General features: G+C 38.3%; 1 non-coding gene across 1 annotated transcript; it reads left to right on the top strand.

The window, feature by feature from the left end:
* Positions 1-7,173: 7,173 nt before the first annotated feature.
* Positions 7,174-7,280, top strand: LOC142164409 (small nucleolar RNA R71). Its single transcript, XR_012695180.1, has one exon. It is a non-coding gene; the product is annotated as a small nucleolar RNA R71 (small nucleolar RNA).
* Positions 7,281-7,507: the final 227 nt, after the last annotated feature.

Here is a 7,507-nt window from a genome sequence, read left to right as displayed (position 1 = left end):
AGTGATTTGGTAATGGTCCGCATCATGAGAATTTCAGATAGCATTCCGGCGATGATAGAATGAACAACAGAAAAAGATTCATAAGAAATTCAGAGAATGGTAATTCAGGAAGACGCTTTCCTAAAGCAAGCAATGTGAGCAAAGTTAAGCTTAAGGGACTGTGTTTGCTAGTTACACCCTCGCGAGTAAGAAAATTTGTTATCCTTGGTCCAGAAGGATTACCACAAGGTGAGTAAGGGTCATCGATAATGTGAAAAGACGCCAAAGATGAAGAGATAAAATATCTACATGTAGATCATCGTAGCACTGAATCATAGTACTCCCCTAAAGGGGGAAATATGGAGTGATGTGGCATTAAGTCAAGATTAAGTGGTTCTAGTAATAATGGAATGGCAAAGGAAGAATGCGATAAAAAGGAGAGAGGGATGGAATTTCACTTATTCAAATCCTAAAGATATGCTACTATTCCAGAACATTAGGCAAACACGACGTCAAGGAAAGGAAGTAAGGGTTCCTACCCAAAATGTTATTGATAGATAAGGAGCCAGTGCGAGAGGTAAGTTAAGATAAATGGAATAACCAAAGAAAGATTTCACCGAATATTGATATAAGAATGGGCTAACGACTACATATTAGTTAATTCAGGAAGAGCCTAGTTATGGCTAGACCAGAGGTTACAGACGAATCGGCAGATCGTGCAAGATAAGCATAGTAAAACCCAATATAGTGAATTCAGCCTCGCAGTAATGTCCTTGTAATACTTGAGATATATTCAGATAGGAGTCGGGGTAGTTAAAGGTACCGTATGAATGTTACGGGAATAAAAGAGAGTGCCACTGAGAAGACAGTCAAAATACTAGTTCAGAGGCAACCCTACAAGCACAAGGGCGTGGAGATAAGTAACTATGAGAAATTATATTCAAGGAAGGACATCAAAAGGTCCGTAATAAGCTCACAACTTTATAAGAGTCGGAGGGTCCTCCCTAAATACTACAATGAAAGACTAGCTGAGAAAGTAAGGAAGAAGGCTTCAACCTAAGCTCAGTGACCTAAAAAGGAAATGGTTGTGTAATAACAAGTCTCCACACAACATTGCATGCACTCCATAAGAAAGTGTCACCCACCGTGGCTAATTAACGGGGAGTAAAATCCGAAGTGATATTCAAGATCATATGAGTTGTATGGGGTTCCAATATGTATGGGCACTGAGATAAGCTATGTAGGCACGCAACAAGGCAGCAGAAAGACCAGGAAAGGTAATAGATTACGTGTAAAGGAAGTAGAGAAGGAACGGAAGGAATTATTCGATCAATGATCCAGAATTATTAAAGGATTGTATCATGGATATTCCTCAGCGCCCATGAAAGGCTAAATGTAATAACTAATACCATGAACCATAGATCGGGAGGTAGCTTAAGCCTACATAAAGGCTGATCAGAAGAAGGAGGAAACTAAAGGGTTACATCAACAAAGTAAATCAAGAATCTGATTATTGAACCCAGAAAATTATAGAAATTGTGATGGAGAACATTACAGGATCACTCTTAATATCAGAGGTACCAGAGGGATAGTACAACAACCATATTCTATAACGGCCCTACGATAAAGCCGGTTAGAAAAGTACCAACCTCATAAGAAGTCAATACGAAGCTCCCACCGGATTGTGTATGCGCCAGAGGTGCAAGTATTATAATAGAGCTTCAAGTTATGGACGTGAATAATACCTATGTGGAAGGGAGGTCATGAAAGAGATAGAAGATACGATGCGAGATTTTAAGGTAAGTAAGGTAAAGGTGAACAATGTACAAGATACTCAAAGGAAAAATATCATGAATAGTACATGCTTTAGATAGAAGGCTAGAAGCACTGGGATTCAATATCCAAGAACGATAGCATCATCGTCAGTGGAGTACCTTCCAGCCTATGGTTTCTAAGTACCGAGAGATCTAGTCAAGGGAGTAAAGAAGAGTATGATACAATATGATGTCTTGCTCGATGTTCCAGAAATAACGTAAGGATATCTATGGTGCAAGCAAGTTGAAAGGACATTGCCAGTAGAATAAATGGATATGTGTAAGTGGAAAACTAAAGTATGGTAAAGCGACAAGGTTTTAGGAAGTCAAGAATAAGGATAAGAAAGGGCGAGTGAGAAGGTGATGAGAATGGATAGGTTCTCACGATTAAGCTCATGAAAACAAGAAGAGTTGATTGGTTCTATAAGTTATATAAAGCTCAGTATAGCCTGAATGAACTCAAAGGAGTCTAAGACTAATGGCATTTAGAAGAAATTGAATGCTGCCCTGGTAGTAGAATGAGGGTGTAATTATGATGGATAAAGAATAACGTTTGGGCCTTCGATTGAGTAATGACTTGAAGAGGATTCCACGAATTGTACGGGATTAAAATATCCACATAAGGTGAATCACATTGGGATATTATGAAATATGGTTATGGAAGTATAGTATCGACCCTAGGTGGATCAATCTAATTACTATAGATATCCCCAATGAGACGTAAGCCCTAGTGGCAGTGTTACATAAGATATCAAGTTAGTTGTAGTAGATGATAGATCAATATTGAGTTGAATGACCAATGGATGGACACAAGTCACAAAGTATGAGGTGAGATTAGGCCGTCATTCTTAAGATGAACAAGTAATGAGGAAGCATTAAAGGACTTAAATTTATACATATGGGATAAGTAATGAAAGTAACCTGGAGTTCGGTAACAGACCTCATTTACGATAAATCAAAGTAAGAGTTATGGTATAGCATGACCTACATATATGCAGTAAATTCATACGAATGGATAAGCGGATCTATGAAATAAGATATAGCAATATTCGTAAGTTCAAAAAAAAAAGTACCGAGCAAAGAACTTCAAGTATACCTATAGATGCCCAGAGAGACATCTTGCCAAACTCTGTATATGTTTACAAAGTGAGGCCTAGAGATTGGCTAAAAGCTGGAGGGAAAAGAAGAGAAGAGTCGCATAGGCGCACATACAAAGTTAGAGTCGTAAAGGATACATGATAGAAGGTAGCAATAGTTACGAGATTAGAAAGGTTTCGACCAAAAGTTGTGATATGAGAAAGAGGACTAAAGGAGGGAATACCCTATACTTTGGATTTATCCAAAGAATAGTTGCCTACATGGCTAGAAGAATATTAAAGTATTTGCAAGAGCTATGAGTTATGAGAATGACAAGTGCATCAGTCAACATTCGAGGACGAATGTTCCAAAGGGGGAAATGATGTTACACCCCATTTTTTCGTATGTAAAAATATGCCATGAGTGAATTGATGAAAGCTCGGGAATGAGATATTACATCCCACATTTTCGTACGTTAATGTTTTGTTGTAAGTTAATCAATATAAGTTCGGGAATGGGATTATTTTGAGATTATAAGAATTATGCTATTTTAAACACACGATGAGTAAGTTCGTGAAGGAGAAAGGGTAAATAATTCAAAGGAAGTGAATTTCTTTGAAGTTTGACATTTTGGGATAAAATACGGTCCGAGCTATAATACTCGATATTTAAGGACTAGTGCACTACAAGGTCAACAGGAAAATGGGCAGCCGCGGCAGTGGGGATTTCTCAGAGTACGGATTTTTGTCTTGCGTTTTAACGTCCAAACTTGGTCCTCGACCCCAGAACAGGATCCCCACTTAATCCCTTGGGCTTTTACTAAGACTTCAAAGCTCCAAAGCACTCGAATTCATTCCATAACATCTATACATCTTGGAATCACTCCTACGGGGCATAAAACACACAATAAGTGCAAAACACTATCAATTAAAGCTCAAAACGAATAAAGTGCAGTAAATTGGAGTGATATAAGCGACTAAAATACGAGATTATAGCTACAATCAACACCCCACACTTAAACCATTTCACGTCCTCAAGCAGTCAGACTACATTTCATATAGACACGACCTTTTTTAGACAACTATCATAAATCATCATAACAAGAATATTTAAAACAGATTAAGCACTCTAACGTAACATCCTCGCCTCAAGATTTGACTCACAAGCACCATGCATTTTTCACAACCCACTCACTTACTCTAACACAGAGGTCAGCGATATTACCTTTCCTTCGTGAATCAAGTGCCCTCATACAACAATAGAGAGTAGTTCCACATACAATAGACATTAAAACAATTAGATCCTCAAGATAGAAAGAATTCGCTCACTATCAGAAACAACATTCATATGCCACAAAAGACGTATCATAGCCTTGCCTGTAGTGTACTACTCTACTTATTGAGCTCATTCAATCAAGGATCAAGTAGGACTTTAATTGGTTGTAACGTAGGCTGCGGGACGGGTAGGATACATTTAGATAAAAGAGTGACTACACCTCCCTAAGCACTTTTAATGCATACAATTAACAATTCAAAACCCCACACTTATATCAAACCATAACTCTACCTTCACATCAATATACGTCAACTCCCATCTTCTTTAAGCACAAATACATCAAGATTTACCACTATCAAGGAATTTTTTTTCACAACAATACAACTATCTTTCTTTTTTCTTTTCTTTTCCAATTCAAGTGGCTCTTACTTTTTTTGAAACCTTGCACCTTTCTCCTTATTTCATTAGTTCCACTCAAAAGCCAAACCAACTACCCCACACTTCAACTTTTACAAAGTTCATAACAAATTCAAGTGCTCACGAGAGGTACAAGGTTCAAATAGATTGTCAATTCAAACAAATGGGTAAGGCTTGTACTGTGGTTACCAAAGAAACAAGATTACAGGCTCAAAGGGGTTAACTAAGATACATAACAAAACTACTAATTCGCTTTGCAAACACACAAGGCAAGTTCTAGACATCAAATGCAATGCACATAATAACACAAAACCTCATACACACATGGCACATAACTCACTCATGATTGGATTATCAAGACACTCTAGTCAAAGCAGTTAAGCAAAGTTAAAATCCTACAGTTTAAGGTATTTATACAAGAGTCAAAAACTAAGCCACTAAAGCACTCACTGGCATAATAAAGTCAAGAGATATTGCCTTCCATTCAATTACAAGTACAAGGTTTCCTACTACTACCAAAAATAAAAACTAACTACATCCGGTTCAAACAAAACCCTTGGAAAAGAACCGCGTCACAAAAAAAAACCAAGGGGGAATTAATATACTACCTAACAAAAGAAAATCTTTTTGTCTTTTTCTTTCGACTTTAATCCCTCAAGAAACATGTCGAATGATAACCATCGTTGGGAAAATTGAAATATTTTCCATTTTTATCGCTTTTTCAATTTCCCAACTACTACAACTAACAAAAACTAACACATATACATACAACATACAATTATCCCACCCCACACTTTAAGTTGTGAAATGTCCTCATGACACACAATTAAAAAGCATAAGTTAAAGGAAACTTCCCTGAACATCTAGTCGGGGTCTGAGTCGAAGTCAGGCTCCATTCCTCGCCTTCACACTAATGCGCAAATCCAGACAAACAACTTCTTCTCAGCCTTTTTGGGGTACACCCCACACTTATATTTCTTGCTCACTGCATCCTTCTCCTTTGAGTCCTTCACTTTTCACTCAACACTCGCAGCTGGTTTTTCTTTTTATGCCCCTTTTTCTATATTCATATCAAAAGTCACCGTCTCCTCACCCACTCTAAACATGTGTTTCCTCTCGTGTATATCTAGTATAACTCTACCCGTCGCTAAGAATGGTCTTCATAGGATGAGGGGGAGCTCCTTGTTCTCATCCATATTCACCAGTATAAAGTCTACAGGAAATACAAACTTATCTACCCGAACTAACACATCTTCCACTATCCCCTCGGGTATTAAAGTTGTTTGGTCCGCCAGTTGCAAAGATATTGATACCGACCTTATCTCGCCAATCTCCTTCTCCAGTTTCCTGTAAATATATAGAGGCATTAAGTTAATTGAGGCGCCAGAATCACACAAAGAATTATCAAAATTTATAGTTCCTAATGAGTAAGGTATAGTAAAACTCCCTGGATCTCCACACTTTTGTGGGAGTTTATTTTTTCAATATAGCACTGCAATGATCTGTAAGCTGACCGAGATCTCCTCTATTTGCATCTTCTATGTAAGGATCTCTTTTAAGAATTTGGCATAAGAAGGCATTTGTGAGAGCACTTATGTGAATGGTAAGTTTACATGAACCTGTTTCAGCACATCCAGAAATTTCTCAAACTGCTTGTCCAGCTTTTCTCTACATAGCTTCTAAGGGAAAGGTAAAGCAGGCATATGCTCGCTCTCATTATATTCCTCCCTTCTTGATTTTCCTTCCTTCTTCTTATCAGTTTTCATTGGGCCTTTCTTCTTCTTGTCATCATCACTTTTTAGCTGCTCCCCACTTTCTTTTGCAATTATCACATCTTTTTGGATTGGGGTGGGATCCTTTAACACTTGCCCACTTCTCAAGGTCACAACATTATTTCTTTGGGATTTATCTCAGTATCAGAGGGGAGAGTTCCTGGAATCCTCTCAGACAATACAGTGGCTAACTAACCAACCTGTCTTTCTAAGTTTCGAAAACCATTACCTACTTCTTTGATAGCTGCTCTATGTTCCCGTTTAGCCGCGCTATTAGTTTCAAGCCTCTCATCAGTTTTTAGAATGAAGGCCTTCATGAGATCTTCTATGCCAGACTGAATGGGCTGTTGAGGCTGAAATTGCTGCCTCTGCTGATTTTGGAATGTTCCTTGTCCCTGGGTCTAGAGTTATTTTGTTGCTATGCATTTGTGATACCCCCAGGTAAACTCCATGAAAAGTCGAGGTTCCTCTGACCTATTGCATTAAAATTGTAGATTCCCACAACATTTATTTCCTCAGTTGAGGCTTGATACTCATGAGTAGGGTGTCCTCATCCACATATATCACATGCTGCGTGAGGCTCACTTTGTATAGAGGAGAAGGCCAGCTTCCTTATCTCTTTGGCCATAACATCAAGTTGTACTTGCACAGACGTGTTAGCATCAACCTGGTGAACACCAGTTGATCTTCTTCTTTCAGCACTCACAGAGGGCCACTGATTTGCATCTTCAGATAACTCGTTTTCTTCATCAACGGACCTCCAATTGCATTGCTTCAATCTTCTATGTGAGGCCGGTGTTAATCCATCCCAAAAGTACTAGAGTTGCATCCAGAGTTTAATTCCACTATGTTGACACTTTCTAACAATCTCCTTAAACCTCTCCCGTGCTTCAAAAATAGTTTCATTCTCTTTCTGGCAGAAGTTATGGATTTCTTTTATAAACTTGCCCGTCTTAGCTAAGAAGAAATATTTATTAAAAAATTTTCTGGTCATCTCCTCCCAAGTTCTAATTGATCCCATGGACAAGCTCTGAAACCACTGCTTAGCATCATCTTTGAGTGTGAAGGGGAATACCCATAAGTACACTGCATCTTCTGACACACTATTATATTGAAAAGTGTTCATAATCTCCTCGAAGTCCATTAGATATGTGTTTGGATCTTCGGTTGGCT

The sequence above is a fragment of the Nicotiana tabacum genome, chromosome 9, assembly GCF_000715075.1.
Source record: "Nicotiana tabacum cultivar K326 chromosome 9, ASM71507v2, whole genome shotgun sequence".
NCBI classification, from domain to species: domain Eukaryota; kingdom Viridiplantae; phylum Streptophyta; class Magnoliopsida; order Solanales; family Solanaceae; genus Nicotiana; species Nicotiana tabacum.
This window is presented reverse-complemented; position numbering and strand designations above follow the sequence as displayed.